Raw genomic sequence first — 19,555 nt, 5'->3', positions numbered from 1 at the left:
TTTTGGGTTTTGTTTAATTTTTCCCAGCAGGTTCTGCTGGGATATTAAATGTGGCCAAGGGGATATACTTAAGACTTCAGTTTAGGCTTCATTTAGAATTTGGAAGCCCTTCCCTACTCTTGTGTCCCAACACCATTATAATGAAATATATGAAATATATTTTCACAATATATTTATTGTGAAATATGTTGTGGGAGGGATAGAGAGGCCACAGGGGTTCCCTGACATATAACCCTATAAAGTGTACTGGCCTGTCAAAATGACAATGTTTTTTCCATCTCTAGGGTCACTTCACAACACACATCGCATGTTCTTCCATCCATCCCTCTATAATCTGAGGCATGACTTTTGAAAGGAGATCAACTCAAGAGGTCTTTGGTGGATGCACTAAATCTACCCGCACCCACCTGTGATTCTTTGTGAAGAATCGGTTCTCAGATTTTCCTCAGAATCCCCATCCAGACCTAGGAAGGGAGTTAATGAAGTCTAATGTGGCTCTGAAGTACTTTCCTCAAGTGGCCACCATCTTGAAAATTCTTCTGTTTCCATTTCTCTTGGCCTCTGAAGTAGAGATTGGGGTTTTCTACTTGCTTTAGTAAGTAGAGGAGAGGTTCTCCTGCGGTGTCAACTTGGACCCGGCGGGACATGTGGCAATATCTGCAGACATTTCCATATGTTACAACTGGGGGAGAGAGGAGGTGCTGTTATCTGGAGAACAGAGGGGCAAGGTCATTGCTAAACAACACATAGTTCCCGCGTAGCCCCGTACAACCAAGGCTCATCCAGCCCCAGTTAATAGTAATGCCGGGCGGCCTGATAGCTCAGTGGACTAAAGTGTCTCTGTTCAGGCAGAGTGCAGTGGCCGGGGTTTGATTCCTGGCGTTCAGTGCTGACCCGGTCCCTGGGGCGCACTGAGCCAGCAATCGAGACTGGGCGTGGTGGCGTGCACTTATAATCCCAGCACGTGGGAGGCTGAAAACAGGAGAATCACTACAAGTCCAGTCTACGTAGTGAGACCCTGTGGGCCCTGTAGACCTTGCCCTAAATACGGGGGAGGGGGGAATGGTAATGCCAACACTGAGAAATAGTGGAATAGGTGGTCGCTGCATCTTTCATTAAAATGGCTACTACTTTAAGTTCTCTGTTAGAGTCAAATCTCTGTCTGTCTATCTGGCTATTTTCCTATTATCTCTTTGTATAAAACAATTAGAATGTCTATCAGTTGGGGAAAGGTTAAATAGACTTTGGTGCCATTTCAATAAAATATCACATAGCTGCAAAAATAATGATTCTATATGTACTGATGTTGACAGTTGTCTATGGAGTGTTTTTAAAAAAGAATAAAAACATACATGGGCTGGGGAGATAACTTGATGGTCTAAGCTCCTACCTGGCAAGTGCAAGGACCCAGGTTCAATCCCCAGGGCCACATGCCGCACCAGCCCTGCCACCAGACGCATTGAGCTCACTACCGAAACCAGGTATGGAGATGCATGCCTGTAATCCTAGCGCTGGGGAGGCTAAGACAGGAGGATCACTATGAGTCTGAGCTGTGTAGTGAGACCCTGTACCAAATAAGTAAATAAAAGATTTTTTTTTTTTTAAATTTTATTTGTGTGTGTGTGTACGCGCGTGTGGCCAGCTCAGCCCACCAGGGGGCGGGGCTGGCTGGCATGTGGTGCTGGGGGATTGAACCGCGGTCCCTGTGCTTTGCTAAGCTTGTTCTAAGTAGGTGCTTTAGACCACTGAGCCATCTCACCAGCCCTAAAAGATTTTTTTTTAAAAAAAGCACACAACAGAATTTTTTAAAATGAATGCCTTGGGTTGGGGACATGGCTCAGTAGAATAAGTGCTTGCCTGGCAAGCACAAGGACCTGAGTTCAATCCCTGGTTCTGCCAAAAATAAAAATTAAATAAATAAATGATAATTTGTTTAAAAAAAAATAAAATGAATGCCTTTTTTGTTGACATTAAGGAATTTTGTAGGTATGATAATGGCATTAGGCTGTGTTTTCTTTGTACTGGGGATTGAGCTCAGGACCTTGCAGTTGCCAGGCAGCCACTTAAAGTCACTGAGCTATTTCCCCAGCCCCAAGGCTGGGTTTTCAAGAGAAGTCTTTCTTACTGTATAAACTCATGCTGAAATACTCACACATGAAACAATTATGGGCTTTGCTTCAAAATAGCAGAAGACAGGTAAGTGGATGGGGTAGAAGTGGAGCAGGATGGGCTACATGAGATGCTAGTTGTCAAGGGCGAAAATGGGTATAGGGAACCCCCGGAGATGAATCTCATGAAAATCAGAAAATCTGGTAGGATAGATTTGCTTCTGTGTAGCAGAGAATTTAAATAGTAGTACACAAATAATCCAGTTTGTGTACAGACAGACTTCGTTCCTGTCTCTTCTGAATCTGAGCCTGTGCCTTGCTTGGCAGCCTGACACTTTTGTGTCTTGTGCCATTACCTTGAAGGTGCCCTCATTCTCCTCATTGGCCAACACAACTGTCTGTAGCCTTGCATTGTAGCCAGTAGGGTTGGAGACCAGGGGAAGGCCTACCTCTATCCTTTAAGGGCATGATCTTCATGATGTAGACATTGCTTTTGACTCCATCCTGTTGACTACAATTGAATCATACAACCACAGCGTAACTGCAAAGGAAGCTGGGAAATGTAGTCTATTTTGGGTGAGTACTCTACTAGGAATTAGGAGTTCTTTTATTGTAAGAGAGGGAGAAGAGACATACTGTGGATCACCTAAAGATCTCTACCATGGTGTACTTTCAACTGTGAACAATGATGAGTATAAACCAGTGAGATACGATTTTTGCATTGTTAGATATTGTTCTGTTCAACTCTTACCATGAACAGAAATGTGTTTTTCTTTTATTAAAAAAATATAAAAATATTATTGAGAAATAGCACATATATCATCCTTGTTTAAAGTTCGGAGCTGGCTATCTTGTGCTGGTTGCAGTTACTGTAATAGATGCTGAGGGTGCAGTCGTGAACAGGACAGAGCCCCACCCTCAGAGTATGCCAGTACATTCCAAGACAGCAACCAGAACTGTGAAAATGAAACAAGGCCTGAAGGTAGAAAGTAGCAGAAGGATGTGGAGAGAGGGGACATTGGGTTTGATTATGTGATCAAGAGTGATGTTGTGGAGGAGGTGACATTTCAGAAAACATTTAAATGAAGGGCAGGAAGAAACCAGGTAGAGGAAGATTTGTAACAAAGAATAGAAAGTGCAAACACTGGGCTGGGGAGATAGCTCTGCAATCTTAAGTGCCTGCCTGGCAAGCGCAAGGACCCAGGTTCAATCCACAGTACCACATGCCGTGCCGGCGCCTGATCCAAACGTGGTGGTGCATGCCTGTAATCCCAGTGCTGGGGGGCTGAGACAGGAGGATCACTCTGAGTCCAAGCTGCATAGCGAGACCCTGTACCAAATAAAAATAAATAAAAGATTTAAAAAATAAGAAAGGAAGAAAAACAGCAAAAATTGTGATGCCACCAACTGGCTAGGTGGGAGTAATAGCAACAAGGGCACTGTCCCTGTAGGAAGGGATGTAAAGACAGGACAACTAGGAGAGAATGTGGAGGGGTGGGCAGAGCCTCCAGTGGGGCATGATATTAAGTCACTGAGTATTACGGTAAGTCACCACAGCCCGAAGATGCTTTCCCAAGTGCTAGAAATTATGTTCGAAGGGCCAGCCAAATAGCTCAGCAGATTAAAGCAGTCAGGGGTTCGATCCCCTGGGCCTGTTGTGCCAGCCCTGCTCCCAGGGCACGCTGAGATGGCAATTGAGCCTGAGCATGGTGGCACACACCTGTAATCCCAGCACTTGGGAGGCTGTAAACAGGAGGATCACTATGAGCCCGATCTAGTAATGAGAACTTGCACACCTCATAGACCCTTCCCTAAAATACAGAAAGGAATAGAAAAAAGAAAAATATTGTTTGAAATGTGGAAGACGATCCCAGTGGCGCAGTGCCATGCAGCAGGCAGAGACCTGTGTCCTGTTCAGTTCTGCCTGTCCTCAGCTATGGGTCATGAAGACACACATCTCATTGTTGGCCTCTCACTGTCTCCACTTCTAAGAGAGTTTCCCAGGATCCTTTTCTGCCCGAGAGCTTCATGGGTCCCAAGGGTATTGTATCCTCACAACAGCCCTGGAAGATAGGTACAGTAGTAGCCACTTCCCCATTTGGTGCATGAGAAAAGCAAGGCAGAAAAGTCAAGCAGGATCCTACATCACTGGCAGGTGGCAAGGCTGGGATCAGAACCCAGGCCCCTGGGCACCTCCTGTGTGGTCACATGCTGTTCAGATCCCTGCCGGCTCCAGCCACCCACAGTCTGGGGAGGAGAGCGCCAGCAGTGCTGAGAAATTCAGGACAGCAGCAGTCAGCATGAACTGAGAATGTGAAACAAATACATGAATACTCTCACAATACTCTTGAACCTCTCTTTCAGAGCACTTTCTAAAGTTCCAAGTCCCCTGATGAAATAAGGGATTCAGACCACAAGCACTAAGGGATGGGTTCTATCAAAAGGGAACAGGGAGCTTGTGATGGAGGACCTAGACGTGGCCTTCTGAGGGCAGAGGTTCCTGCTGGCCTCACTAGACAGGGTCCCCGCACTCTGTGGCCCTCCCGATGTGTACAGGGGAGGAGAAATAGCACCATCAACACAACACAAGATGTTCTGCCAGACAACTAAGGTTGTTTCTCCTGCACAGAGGAACACACAGGCGCCTGTACCAGCAGGGAGGGGAGACTGTTCTCAGTTACATAAAGCTCAGCAGCTCTGTAAGCAAACCCGATGCGCACACGTTGCGTGAGTCATGTGTCTCCCAAATCCACCTGGAGCAGGCACCTTGAGGCACTTGGGAAAGACAGAACATGAACTGCGTTCAAGACAGTTCAAGGAATTGCTGTGAAGGCTGTGAGGTGTGATAACAGAAAATGTCCATGTTCTCAGTGATGTGTAGGGGGCCTGGCCCTAGCTCAGGTCTTTAAGTGGCTGCTTCCACAAAGCTGTCAGCCTCAGGTTGCTGGAGTTCGAACCTCACACCTCTCTCGCTGGCCAAAAGTGCCCTGAAGGCATTCGAGGAACCAAAAAAAAAAAAAAAATCCTCAGTGATGTGTGGTAAAGAGAAAAGATACCAAGTTTGGATGCGTCCTAAACACCTTGGCAGGGGAAAAACAAGCCAGAAAAGCTCTATAAGAGATACATGTGGTAAAATCTTGAAAATTGTTTAATCTAGGTGGTGAGTATTCACTGATTTATCTCACTACTCTGATTTTGCATATGTTTAAAAGTTTTCAGAGCCCGGGGAAATGGCTCAGTAGAATAAGCGCTTTGGGCCTGAGTTCAATTCCTGGTTTCACAAAAAAAATTTTTCATGGAAAAATGCTGGCCTATACCATGAAACCATCTTGTTGAAAAGACTGGGTGGGGGAAAGCCTCTTCACTCCATGAAATTGCATAAAATCGATCCAACCTCAAAACAAGAATAACAACATTTAAAAACTCGTGAATCACTGCACGGCCCATTCAGTTTCAGGCTAATGATGTAATTAGAGGAGATCAGTCATAGAAAAGATGAATTTTAAGACATCTGCTGCTGTCCATGGCAGATGGTGGGGCAGAGTCAGACTGTGGCTTAAAATCCATCTTTGCCACTTGCACTGGATCTAAGGCGAGTGCCTTAAACTTCCTGCCCTGGCTCATCTATAAAACAGAATCAGAATTCTTTCAGCCTCCGTGGGTCTCCCAGGGAGATGAGGGGTTCAAATTTTAATGACGCAGCTGTCTGTGTGTTGCCTACTGACTGGGCTTAGTAAACTTTCCTCGATTAATTTCATTTTCACAGAGGCTGATGCTTCCTGGGACATGATTGGAGATTTGGGCAGGGTGAAGTTATTTCAGGTTTTCCTTTCTAATTCACAGTTTCTCCTGTGTTGCTGTCCCACCCAGACCCCTTGGCCAAATGCAAGGGCTCCTCCACCTACAGTGTCGAAACAAGTCTCTCCATAGTTTAAGTGGCTTCAAGTGGGTCTGGGTCATTGTCATGGGCTGTGGTTGGGGCAAACAAAGGGAAGAGGGGCAGTGAAGGGTGGCAGTGCTGGTGTGGCAGCTCCTGGGAGCAGAGGCTGTGACCATGGGCACAAAGTGGAACAAAGCTTTTACGCCCTGAGCGGTTCCACCTCCCCATCCTGCTTGCCTGCCAGGCAGGGCTCCTCTTGCAGCCTCTAAGCACTGGGTGTCCCCAACAGTCCTTGGCAAGGTCAGCCTTCCTTTACCGTAAGATGCCTTGGTATTTTGGTTGGTGCCTTATTTCGTTGGTTGTGGTTCGGGTGTGGGACAGGGTGTTTTTTTTTCTTTTTCGTGGCTTTGCATGAGAAATATTCTATAAAGTTCTGCATTTGGCTCCAGGGCCCCGCTGAATCCACCCAGACATCTAGCAGAACGTGTGTGGTCCTGTCTGCATGTGCTCAGTCACCGCACAGTGGGTGCTTTCCTAAAGGTTGCCTCCCAGTGTGTCGAGAGAACATCAGCACGTGTGGCCAGAAATGCGGGCCCCAGACTTTGTATTGTGTGCAGTTTTTTTTCAAGCCAATCATAAGAAGTCATGCCATTATGTCACATCATAAGATGTGACACCATTTATATAACACTGTCAGTGTGACATCTTGGAGACAGAGCAGGGGAGTGGTTGGCAGGGTTTAGGGGTGTTGGTGGCCACTGGAGTGGGTGTGCCAGGGAGGGGTAACACAAGACAGATCTCCGTGTGATGGAATCGTGTTCTCTCTTGACTACAGCAGCCATGGCACAAGTCTGCACGTGTGATAAAAAAGACACAGAGCTACCTGTGTAGCACACCAGTGTCGGCTTCTCTGTTGTGATACTGCACAGCATGTATGGAAGATGAACTCCAGGGGGAAACTGAGAAAGGGGTGCCTAAGACCTCTATTCGTTTTTGAAAATGTTGGTGAATCTAATTACTTCAAAATAAAAATTTTTTTTAATCTCATGGACTCTGAAACTGCATTAGGCAAATAGCAAGTCCTCGTTTTCCATGCTGTTGAGGGGGAGGGAGGCCTGGCACAGAGCTCCCCGATTGTCCTTTGCACTTTGTGCCAAGTTCATCCGGATGAGGACTCAGTGGGCGGAATGAGATCCAGGACAAGGGTAAGTTTTCCTTTCTGACAGGAGGCTTCCCTCGAACTTAATCCCCATGGCTAAAAGACAATGCTAAGGAGTAGACTGCTGAGAAAACAAAGCCAAATAATTACCTTGGGCAGAGACGGCCTTGGTGTCAGAGCACATGGTCAAGTCCCTGAGTTTGGCCAAGCAAAAACATATGCACATCACTAACACAAACTGGGAGCCGCTCAGGCTTCTCTAGGAGTTTTGGATATCAAAGCTTTCAGGTCATGGAGTAGAAATGGCAGAGGGAAGAAACAAGCATGGGGAGTAGTCACTGGGTCAGTCACACTCAAGGGCAACATACCCATGGCGTGGGCAGTTTACACTGTGGACCCAGCAGCTTTACGTGAAGGGACTCATTCCTAGAGAACCATGTGCACATGTACCCTAGAGATCCTGTCCCCTTCGCTGTGCATTAATAGTGACATGAGCCTAGAGATCTGAGGACTGGCCACGTGAACTGCGGACTGATGGATCTGGGGACATTATGCAGAAAGAGGAGGTAAGATGGACCTCTGCATCAGGATGTGGATGGACACCAAGATGATGTTGTTATAGTAAAGCAAAGTCCTGTGACAAAATGATCAGTAACATGGATAAAAATATGTTCACAGAACATTTACTTAAATAGTATATTCTTATGGATTATGTGGGACTTTGTGTATGTGCTTAAGAATTCTGTTCTTCAACTGAAAGGCTTGCAGGTTATTCATCTTACTGTAGACCCTTCAAAGGCGAGATAGTGGCCAGAGAGGACATAGCTCTTACTTCAGCTTTTAAAAATTACTTGCAAATATTTTAAGATCCTGAGTAATTTTTTATTTAGGAAAAAAAAAAAAAAAAAAAAAAACAAGGATGATGCTGATCTTAGTGGGAGGAAGTACAGCCTCACTTTGCTGCCTCCACCCAGCCATTTGGAATCACCCGCTAATGAACTGCGACTGAGTGGGATTGTAAATTCCACTCAGGGCTGCTGACTTCAGGGGAGCGGAGCCCATCTGATCTGGCTCTGTGTCCCCTCTGGCTGGAGTAACCCCCACCCCTCGATCCATGTTGCGGCTCTGGACACAGCTGCTATCTCCTCCTATTGCTTAGCTTAGGACCAACAAGGCGGGCTGCCTTCTGGGATGGTCTGGGGTCGGAGGTGTCCACTCTCCATATCCTCTAACCATGTCCTCTGTACCATACTGATGCTAGAAAGAAGCATATTGGGGGTGGGAGGAGACGAAATTAAATAAGTTATCAAACAAGCGACCATGTTGCTCTTCACATGCTGTAGAAACGGATTCCATGACCCTAAATGATTGGCAGCCCTGCTTTGTTATGTGAACCAGAGAATGGAGCTGGGGTCAGCTATGTCTCTACTTTTGTCTGCCTTCTTCATAGCCTTTGGAGAGAAGGCCAAAAGGGACATCCTTATCTGGGGAGGCGGTTTGCTGTGTGTCACAGCCTTGCCCCCACAGTCATTTAATAGTAACTTCTATTAAATGACCCCCTCCCCATCTTGAGTGCCACGCTAGGTTGCTCTGTGATGGCAGCAGTGTGGCACATGGGAGGTGGTCATTGAGACTGGCCACGTTATCCCCCGCGTTGGGACAGCATTCCCCCAAACTTCCCCGGCTGCACCAACGATCGGTTCCCACACTTCACACCTAGAGCGTAACAAGCATGTGTAAGAACACAGAAGTCAGCTGCAGACCTGCCTTCCTAGATGGCACTGGAGTCCGTTCATGCTGCTTAGATGGTGAGGGAGAAAGCAGGGCTCTTCTCCAGCAGCCCACCCGTTGTCTCTCATTGGCCCAACTGACTCATGTGACCACTACCCCAGAGCCGGTCACTGGAGACAGAGGGATGGGAGATGGTAATTGCCAGCTGCAGAGCCTCTTAGGGTCAGCCCCAGCCAAGCCACGTGGACTTGGAGAATGGGGGAGAGGCAAAAGAAGGGACACCATAGCCAGCCAGCGGGGCCACCAAGCCAAAATGCCAGGAATGTGCAGCTCCCAGCGTGCTCCTTCTAAGCCATGGCTGCCTCTGCATGCTGTGACTCTGGTTGGGTCTTCCTTCTCCTCTTTCCTTAGCTGAAGACAGGACCGCCCAGAGCACAATGACCAGTCAGAGCTTAAGAATTAATGGTCATGAATCAATGGACTATTTCTCACTTCCAGGATAGTAGGGGACATCAGTGCTGTCCACTGTTCATATACCTGGGCCTATCTATGTCCTATGTGCACCGCTGAAGTTAGAAGGGTGGACCAGGGCTCTCAAACTGGATACCCAAAGGAGCCGGGCAGTGCACTGCCCAGGGAGGTGACGACAGCAGTGATTGACACAGAGTCTGGCACATGTAACAAGGACTCAGTAAACACTGGCTGAGTAAGCAGATTTATTCATTCACGTGGCATGTTCACTTATCATACCACAAATGCTTTTAAAGCACTATTAAGGACCCCAAAGGAGATTTGCTAAGACTCTAATGGTCAACAAAATAGACAGAATCACTGAGACTGGGCATTAAACCCTGTGGGGAGACAGGTGGAAATTGTATAGCCACAAGCACCTGTAGAAACTGTAGTGATGGGGGTGTAAAAGAGAGGGGCACCGGACTGCAAGCCACCCATGGGGGCCTGGGGACAGTATGCTAGAGCTGAGGCCTCTGGAGGACAGGCCAAGGGTAATGGTGTTTCAGGCAGATGGAACAGCATGTGCAAAGGCCTGGTGACAGAGGGGGGAGGGACAGAGAAGCCAGTGTGCAGACGTAAGACATTAGGTACAGAGGAGACAAAGCAGGTCCTGTTCAGAGGTGTTCGCCTCATTCTAAGAGCAGTAGGAAGCACTCCGAGGTGAAACAAGGGTGAGGAGAGGGGCAGGTTTGCCTTTATGTGGTGGACTGTGTGCAGAGAACCAAGTAAGTTGGCCAAGTGGTAATGGTGGTCACAGTGGTATCCGGGGCAGAGAGGGACCTGGTCTGGGCCTAGCAGTGGCCATGCAGTGAAGTTGGTGAGACCTGATGGGGGCTTGATGTGAGGCTGAGGGCAGGGAGGAGTGGGGCGTGCACCCTCTGCCATGAGCAGATTTATCAGGATCCGAAATCAATGGGAACAGTCGGAGCAACCAGAAATGTCCAGGTTTGGGCCACACAGCATTGTCTGTGCAGAAGCGTGAGGTTGCTGCCTGCAGGCTTCGATTTCGGAGCCCTCCGAGGATGCTGGGAGTTGGCCCTCTTGACAGTCCTGTGGCCCACTGGCCATCTGTCCTCCCCACCCAACAGCAGGGCCCCGTCTCCAGCCAAGGTAGCCAGTGCACTCAGAGGGGTGCGGAAAGGTGAGCGGCCTGCGCCTCCATCTGCTTTTGATCCCGCCTAGCCTTTGAAGCCACCCCACCCCCCACCCTCCAGCTGTCAGCTCTCTGCTCCTCTGGCAGCCCTGCGCCCTCCCCTAAAGCTTCTCTGTCCCCAGGGACTGGGGTGGTGACAAGGGTAACAAATGGTGCATGCTGCCGGCAGCAGCAGGCCCAGAAGAAGGCCAGAGGGCCACGGCTTTGAATGCCTCTTTCTTCCCACTCCCCTGGGCTCTGTTCTGAAGCAGCGAGGTATCAGGCATTTGCAACAATGCAACAGAGAACTTTTTTTTTCTTTTTTTGGTAAATGAATCCCATGCCTCAGCTTCCTTTCCTGGCCCTGCTGAAAGGGACGCTGGACCCTTCTCCTCCCCCTGCTCTCCTAAAACTGTCTGACTTCTCTCTTCCCTCCCCTGCAAAGAGAATAGAACGGTCTCCTATTTCAGGTAATTGTGAACAGGGCGAGGGGCGAATGGCAAGCGTGCCTGCCTTCCCTCACACTGCAGGACTCAGCCCTGACCCCGGATGGAGGGGGTTTCCAGGCAGTGCTCTTGCTATTCCCTGTGTCCCCGGAAGGAAAGGACTGTGTGCTTCAAGCCCTTGTCAGCCTGCATGCAAATGCTGTCAGCAGCCACCCTTGCCAGGACCAGGTCAATCAGAAGACTTCAGGGTTGAATGGGCTCTGGGTTCCACTTCTGCTTAGGAGGTGTGGGTCGGTGACAGCACCTGGATGGAGCCAGACAGTCTGGCTGGGAATCCTGGCTCCGCCAGGCAGTAACCAGGTCTCTCTAAGGCTCAGTCTCCTCCTCACCTCTACCTGTTTCATGCCATGAACCCATGCTTGGGAGCGCTCTGTACTTGGGATCTATTTTACTTCTGTTTTCTGAGGGTTTTGTTTTTTGTTTTTTGTATTTAGTACAGGGTCTCACTACACAGATCAAACTTGTAATGATCCTTCTGTTTTCAGCCTCCCAAGTGCTGGGATTACAGGCACACACCACTACACCCAGTCTCAGTCGCTGTGTCATCACACTCCAGGGGTGGGGCCAGCACAGCACACCAGGTATGGAGCCCTGCTCCCTGCATCTGCCTAAGCAGGCGTTTTAGTCCACTGAGCTATCTGGCCAGCCTCTGTTTTCTGTTAAATGAGCATCATGACGAGGGCCGAGTTAAGGCCTCCCAAGGTCTCAAAACACAGAAGAGATCAGCCTCCACTACCCCCTGTAATTCAATAATAAAACAGCACCACTCAACACACAAAACTGACTGCGCACTGAAACGTGAAAAGCATCTCTATGGATCATCGTGGCAGAACAGGGAAGTGCACCAAGCAGGAGGGATTCCCATTTTCTCTGTGCCTGCAACGGGCTCAGACCTACATCTGTGTTTAGTCAGCCTGTTGGGATACGGACAGATAATCGTACCTCCCAGGATGGCTGAGAGAATTAAAGGAGATAATGTAAAAGCCATCAGGAAAATTGCCTGGCATGTAATAGGTACTTAGGAAATAAAAACTAGGGCGAGAATTTTTGGAAGGATTTCTCTTAACTCTGCAAAGTAAGTTGCCTGGAGCTGTTCACTCACATTCCTGCACTTTGTTTCATGGTTACTAGTCTGCCTCTGTAGCTGCTCTCCTTGGAGCTGGAGCCAGCAGTAGGAAAGACTGACATCACCTCTCTGTTGCTTTGGCTTTGTTCAGGCCATCACTTTTGTCTCCCGAGGATGAACTGTTCGAATTGCTGTAGGTGTGTTTGCATTTTAGATCTTTAGTTCCCCAGAAGTCAGATTCAGTCAACTGTTTTTATTCCCTTTGAGATCAGTAGCATGCAAAATGGGTTAATTTTGGAAAGGACATATATTTAAATTACATTGATTCTCTTATCACTTGTTCCTCTGACCATCTAATTCTGCAACCGTGGTTCTAATCTTAAAGCACATTCGGGGGATGCCAGCTTGCTTTCATGTTGCATCATGGATTTTTCCAACTTTTTTTTTTTTTTTTGGCTTTGCCTTTGTTTTGTATTTAAATGAGGTTTGTCATTATAACACTTCCAGTTTTTGCTTTGTATTTAATGGGTGCCTCTTGTAATAAGTGCAGGGTTCGGTTTTTTAAAAAAATCAAATCTGATAATCTTTGTCTTTTTTATTTACGTGAATGATCTTTGTCTTTTACAGAGTAGTCTGTCTATTTAATTACTTTAATATAAATGAGCATTAAATGTTTACATCTATTGTTATTCTTTAAGTGATTAGCCTCAAGATTATAATATGCATCCTTGCTATTTCTTAATGTTTATAAATTAGTTCCCTTACCATTTCTAGGAAATGGAGGATCCTCAGGGTAGACTCACCGTATTCTTCTACTGCTTATGTATTTATCCTGTCTTATTGTTCTGTGTCTTTGCTGAGTTTTCATGCTTCTAGAACATTATTTTGTAGTGTAGGTCTGCTGATGGCCAGTATCTCAATTTTTTTTTCATTTTTATTTTGTCTTCATTGCTGAGGACTTTTTTTTTTTTTTTTGCTGGCATTGGCAGGTGAAATTTCATTACTGTCTGGTTTCCATCATTTCTTCTGAAAAGTTGCTTATCCATCTTATTGGTTCTTCTTTGTTTTTGTTTTTGTTTTTTTTGGTGGGACCAGGGATTAAACTCAGGCCCTTCACTTGGCAGGTAAGCACTTATTCTACTGAGCCATCTTCCCAGCCCCGGTTCTTCTTTGAAGGTAGTGTATCTTTAATTCTCCTACTTTTAAGATGGATATATTCTTGCATATGTACAGTCTGAGTGCGATGTGCCCAGGCATTTATCCTATGTGGAATTCACACAACTTCTTGGTTTCATCACTACTTGCTGTCCTTCCATCTTGGAAAGTTTTTTCTCTCTCTAAATATCATAATTTATTTTTCTCCTTTTTAAAATGTATTTAGTACAGGGTCTACAGGGTCTCACTATGTAGATCAGATTTATGGTGATTCTCCTGTTTTCAGCCTCCCCAGTGCTGGGATTACAGTTTCGAATCCCCGGCCCCTGCGCCTGCCTAAGCAAGCACCTTAATCAGCTGAGCATCTGACTGGCCCTACTTTTTCTCTTTATCCTCTCCTTTTGTGGCTCTTATTGTGTGTGTGTTAGACCTTTCACCATATCCTTTGATTTGTCTACTAATCATTAATCCTTTTTTTTGCCGTTTCTGTTCTGTAGTCCCCTGAAAATTTTAATAATTTTCCTTTCGGTGTATAATTTCTTTTAAAAAGATTGTAGTTTACTGGTAGCATTCTTCATCTTAAATATTCTTTTTTGGGGCCAGGGACGTAGCTCAGCTGCATAAGCATCTGCCTGGCAAGTGCAGGGTCCCAAGTTTAGATCCCCAGTACTGAAATAAATATTCTTTCTTTTTTATTTCATTTTATTTATTTTTTTATGTATTTGGTACAGGGTCTGCAGAGTCTCATTACATTAATTGGACTCGTGATTCTCCTGTTTTCAGCCTCCCAAGTGCTGGGATTACAGGCTATGTCACCATGCCCAGTCTCAGTTGCTGTCTCAGCACGCCCTGGGGCCAGGGCCAGCATGGCAGGCCCGGGGATTGAACCCCAGCTGCTGCACTCTGCCTAAGCAGGTGCTTTAGTCCACTGAGCTGTCTGGCTGGCCCTTAAATATTCTTTCTTTATCGTCATTGGGGAGTCCATATTTGACAACTCCAACGTCTTAATCTCACAGGTTTGGTCTTTCCTGCCTTAATATTTTACCTTTGCTCTTGTCTCCTTGCATGCCTGGTAATTTTTTAGTACATAATGAGCAACTCTGAATCTTCTGGAAGAGTTCATATCCCCCAAAGGAAAGCTACTTTTCCTCCAGAAAATGGTGACTGAGAAAGCAAGTTGGCTTGATCCAACATGGCATTAAGATTACCCCGGGCAGGATCCAGCTGGTTTCCCATTACTCCAAGAGAATAAACCCTTTAGGGATCTCAGTTAAAAACCTGGAGTGGGGCTGGTGAGATGGCTCAGTGGTCTAAAGCACCTACTTAGAACAAGCTTAGCAAAGCCCAGGGACCGCGGTTCAATCCCCCAGCACCACATACCAGCCAGCCCCGCCCCCTGGTGGGCTGAGCTGGCCACACACACACACACACATAATAAATAAATAAATTTAAAAAAAAAAAAAAACCTGGAGTGTTTGTTAAGGTTCTTCATCCTTAATGGACCCCAGATTCCAGTTTTTGTCTCCCTGGCATTCCTCATCTCAAAGGGAGACAGACGGCTAGAAGCTCCCTGGGACACCAGCTCGCTCTCCACGCTTTCTCTGCTTCTTACCCCACCTGGCTTAGTTTCAGCAACAACAGCAAAGATAATAACTCTCAACAATGTCGGGCTCATACTTCTGGAGTCTCGTGTTTCTACACTCTCTCCTCCTTGTGTCCAACTTGCCTTATTACCCCTCAATTCTACGCCTTCCCTCCAGGCTCAGTATCTAAGTTACCATGTATTTCTTCTTTGCTTATAAATTGGCAAATATATTGGCAGGACAATTACTAGTGATCAGACTGAGTCCATTTCTGACCTCACTGGGATCTTGGGCCCTCAGGCTCAGCCTTGTTTGTCTTTTGGTGTGCTGTAAGATAGTTTTTCATAGCTTTTGCTTTTAATCATCATTGTGAAATAAACAAAAAATATAACTTGCTCCATCATAGCTGGAAAGAGAATTCAGTTAAATAGCTTTTAACATATATTAGAAAAAATGGCTTATTTTCATTCTCGCCAATGTCAGAGAAATATATAACATTAAACTTCATAAATGGCAGTGCAGATAAATTGAAGACATGATAATAATAAAAAAAATCATTAAAAATTTATGATAGGAAAGATAAATTAAGTGAATGGCTTAACATTTAGTTGAAGTTTTAATGTCAGGAATAGGGAGAGAATATTTATATAAAAGTTATTGGGCTGGGCATGGTGGCACATACCTATAATCCCAAAACTCCAGAGGCTGAGACAGGAAGGTTGCATGAGTTCAAGGATGGCCTGGGCTATATAGTAAGAAGACCCTGTCTCAAAAACAACAACAAAAAGTTATTGGGCAAATATGTAAGGATTTTTTATTTTTTGTTCTATAAATGATACCAGAAACATAGAAAACAGATTAATTTAAGACTCAGGAATAAATTTGCAGTATGTAAAACCAACAGTGACCTAACACAAGGAAGTCCAGCAAATTGACAACAAAAACAAAAAGTAGAAGAATGGGTAAAGATAAAAAAAGGGGTATAGACTTTTCCCAACACACACATAGCCCAGAGTGGTGTGAATCTGTGCACCGTGACTCCCTAATAATCACAGGAATACATCTGAAACAACTGGGTCGTTATTTTCCACCCGTAAGCGTGGCAAAACTGAGAAAGCTGGGCGATGTCATGTATTAGCGCAAAACTATAAAAGTAGACCCATTAGGGCGGGCCAAATAGCTCAGCAGATTAAAGCACCTGCGAGCAGGTGCAGGAGCCAGGGGTTCAATCCCCCCAGGCATGCACCCTCGGGGCGCGCTGAGCTGGTAGTCGAGACTGGGCGTGGTGGGGTGCGCCTGTAATCCCAGCACTTGGGAGGCTGTAAACAGGCGGATCACTACCAAGTCGTCTAGTAGTGAGACCCTGAACACCCTGTAGACCCTTCCCTAAAATACAAAAAAAGTAGACCCTTTGTACTTCCTGATGAGAATCTGACTTGCACAGGAGTAGTGAAGCAAAGGATGCTGGAACTTGGTCACATTCATGTCAGGTACATCGTATGATACAGAAATTGCCCCCCTTGAGTATAGACACAGTCAAGAATATGTGTACAGCCTGGCGTGGGGGTGCACCTGTAATCCCGGCACCCGGGAGGCTGAGGCAGAAGGATTGACACAGGTTTGAGGCCATCAGCTACAGAGTGACTTCAAGACTAGCCTGAATTATATAGTGAGACCCTATCTTAAAAAAAAATAAATGAATGAGAAGAAGAAAGTGTGTGCATATATAGAAATAGATGTGTTTTTAAGAAGTCAAGAGTTTTGCTGTGCAGTTCAGGCTGGCCTTGAACTCGTTTTGTAGCCTAGGCTGGTCTGGCACTTGTAGTGATCCTCCTGCCTCAGTCTCCTGCGTGCTGGGTGTATAGGGATGCACCACCGCAACTGGCCTGCCTTAAAAGCATCTTTGAATTGAAGGGGTTTGTGGCAGCATTGTATATGGTGGCCGAGAGATGAAGGCTACTCTGGTAGTCACCAGTAGGGCGTCGCATAAATGCACAATGATGGACACACGGTATGGAGTCACAGCCACGAGCTAGATATCCTTCCAGTTACTTATCAGCATTTTAAAATCATAGAGCACACTGAAAACAAAAAGCCTACTAAACATATATATTAAATCAGACCGCACATAAAACAACATGGTATCATTTATAAAGAGACATAATTACGTATTTAATACATTACAGTCATTACCCCAGTGTGGGGTGGAAAGTAAAGATAAATGGAATTTTCTTTTTAATCCTGTTGGAAAAAGCTGATCTCTCTAGTATAGATTTCCTCTGTTCTTGTGACTCTGTCCCTCTGTCCCTTCTTTTTCCTTGTCCTCCAGCAGACCTTAATTGGGTGACACAGTGGACAAGATTGAGTGGGAGAAAATAGGAGGAATTCATGTTGGTTTTGTCCCGGCGGGATCTGAGGCAGCAGGGCGAGGAGCGTGACCAAGCTCTGTGGGGGCTGGAACTCTCTCAGAGCTCAGAACTCACAGGTAATCCCGCTCTGCTGTGCAGTCTACAGGCGGAGGCTGCTGCGACGTTCGGCGTGCTTAGGAATGATGCTAGCACGGAGAAAGTAGGCTCTGTGACTGCGCCCTGCCAAGCTTCAGGGCTGGCTCTTCCTCGACAGGCTTTTCTCAAAATATTGTCTTAGTTGTCAAATACAAATGCTAATAGTAAGCAGGAAGAAATCTAAATGGAAAAAGAGGGCCCAGGACAGCACAGCAAGGAGTGGCAGAGTCTGGGACAGTCAGGGCCTGTTGCCATGCCAACACTGGGCACCCACCCTTCGGCTCCAACTAATGTCTGATATAAAAGATGGTAGCAACAGTCTTGTGCTTTTTTGGTAAGGCTGAAAATCTCAATTTGCGCGTGTGCAAAATCACTTGCTTTAGAATATTGGCAACTACCTCAAATATTTTTAAACCCTAGAGAGAGGAGCAATCTGTTTTGTTTTTAGCCACATTTGGTTATTCAGCTTATCATTTGCTGCCCCCAAAACCCACACTCATTACATCTGGGTGTTTAGAGCCCAGTGCTATCTTTTATATCATTTTCAAATTTTATTTAAATATTATTGTGGTAATGGGGAATTGAACTCAGGGCCTTCACACTGCCCTGCAGGCCCAGCCTTTTTTATTTTTTATTGTGAGACCAGATCTTGCTAATTCAGTAAGTTTCCCAGGTTGGGGTCAAGCATGTTACCCTCCTCCCTCAGCCTCCCTGACTGCAATACAGGTATGCACCACTATGCCCAGCCGAACTGCATAACTTTATTTGCATATACCCCCAAAGAATGAAGGGAACGATCTGGATAAAACGCAAATTTCTGGCACCTACAATCATATATTCAATATCTGCTCTTTGTCATACACCGTACGGTGTGCTTTGATTTATGAAAAGGATCCGGACACTTGGCCTCACACTGGAGCACCTACGGCATCTGGGAAGATGGCACTTACCAGGCACATGCGCTCGAGAACCTTAGAAGCCAACATCTATTGGTTACTACGAAATTATGAGCACTAGAGGTTGCGACATGCTGGTGGTACGGTTTGTGTCTAGCTGTCCCCCCGAAGCCTCGTATGGTTATGCGAGGGCTCCCCAGAGGCAACTGAGTCTAGATTGTGTGGTGCTGGGGTCAAGGATGTGTGCTGGCTAAATGAGTCTACTGATTGGCTTAGCACAGTTCTGGCTAGGACTTAGGGTGTGAGTGCTGTACCCAGCCTAGGGCGAGAAGCCTACAGAGGGACAGAAAGAGGCTTGTCTCCCCTCTTTTGTTGCTTTTGCTATTTTGTGGGTGCCATGAACTGTGTCCCCTCTCTGATGCCCTTCTACCAAGCCACCCTGCCTTGGAGTCAGCGATTAGAGACTGAAACCTGTACAAACTGTGAGCTCAGAGATGAGAAAAGTCACTAAGACAGTGGGATGTTCTTATCAGACTGAAAAAGTAGGCATAAAGTACTTCCTATGCAAGTCTTACAAGACTGATTTCTTCTTTCCAAAATACTGAACATCTCCAGCATACAAAGACGTGTAGCAAACCACATGTCAGTGGTGCATGCGGTGCCCTGTTTGTGGACTAAAACACCATTTGGCAGATGTTTTCTGCCAGGTATGAAATACCTTCAGCTTTGTGGACCATGTGTGGTCTCCATGGAAACCACTCTGCTCAGGAGTTGGGCTGTAGCAATAGCCGAGGACGAAGCAGGCCACCCAGGAGCAGGTGCGCGCCAGCAGAACCTACGGATGCCGAAACTTGAATTTCACATCATTTTCATGTTCCAATAGGGAAGCTCTCTTTTGCCTTGTTATTTTCAACCCCTTCAAAATGTGAAAGCCCTTCTTAGCTCACTGGTCCTACAGGCTCAGGCATCAGGCTCAACTCGGCCCATGGCCTATAGCTCATGTCCACTCCTGAACTAAACCTTGATAAATGCAGATACCACCTGCTGGGTTACATTGCCCTGCCATTCTCCTGAAGTTAGTGTTTATTATTCTTATGCAGAGTTATTATCACATTCATGCCGTGGTTTACCTCAACAGTACGTAATACTGGGTATGTTGCAGTCATGGGGACCATGTTCTGCCTGGGAGTCCTGCTGCTTTGCTCAGCTTTAACATATTCTGCCTACCATGCTGCATGACCCTCCTCTTTAGCCCTGTTCACCACTGTATCGTATTCCATTATGCAAACGTATCTCCTATAGTCACTCCTTCCTTTTTTTTT

At 46.2% G+C, this 19,555-nt stretch overlaps 1 protein-coding gene across 2 annotated transcripts in view; it reads left to right on the top strand.

The window, feature by feature from the left end:
* Eya2 (EYA transcriptional coactivator and phosphatase 2) overlaps nucleotides 1-19,555 on the top strand; it is a 241,229-nt gene that overhangs the window by 64,600 nt on the left and 157,074 nt on the right. Inside the window, exon 1 of one of the 2 annotated variants that reach the window (XM_004636067.2) lies at nucleotides 10,424-10,532. The exons of the other annotated variant lie outside the window; for it this stretch is intronic. The gene's annotated coding sequence lies outside the window, so the exon portion shown is untranslated. Of the gene's footprint in view, nucleotides 1-10,423; nucleotides 10,533-19,555 lie in introns of those variants that run through there. 2 annotated transcript variants of the gene reach the window in all.

The sequence above is a fragment of the Octodon degus genome, unplaced genomic scaffold, assembly GCF_000260255.1.
Source record: "Octodon degus isolate 3935 unplaced genomic scaffold, OctDeg1.0 scaffold00077, whole genome shotgun sequence".
NCBI lineage: Eukaryota > Metazoa > Chordata > Mammalia > Rodentia > Octodontidae > Octodon > Octodon degus.
Note: the sequence above shows the minus strand (reverse complement) of the source record. Positions and strands in the feature narration are given on the sequence as shown.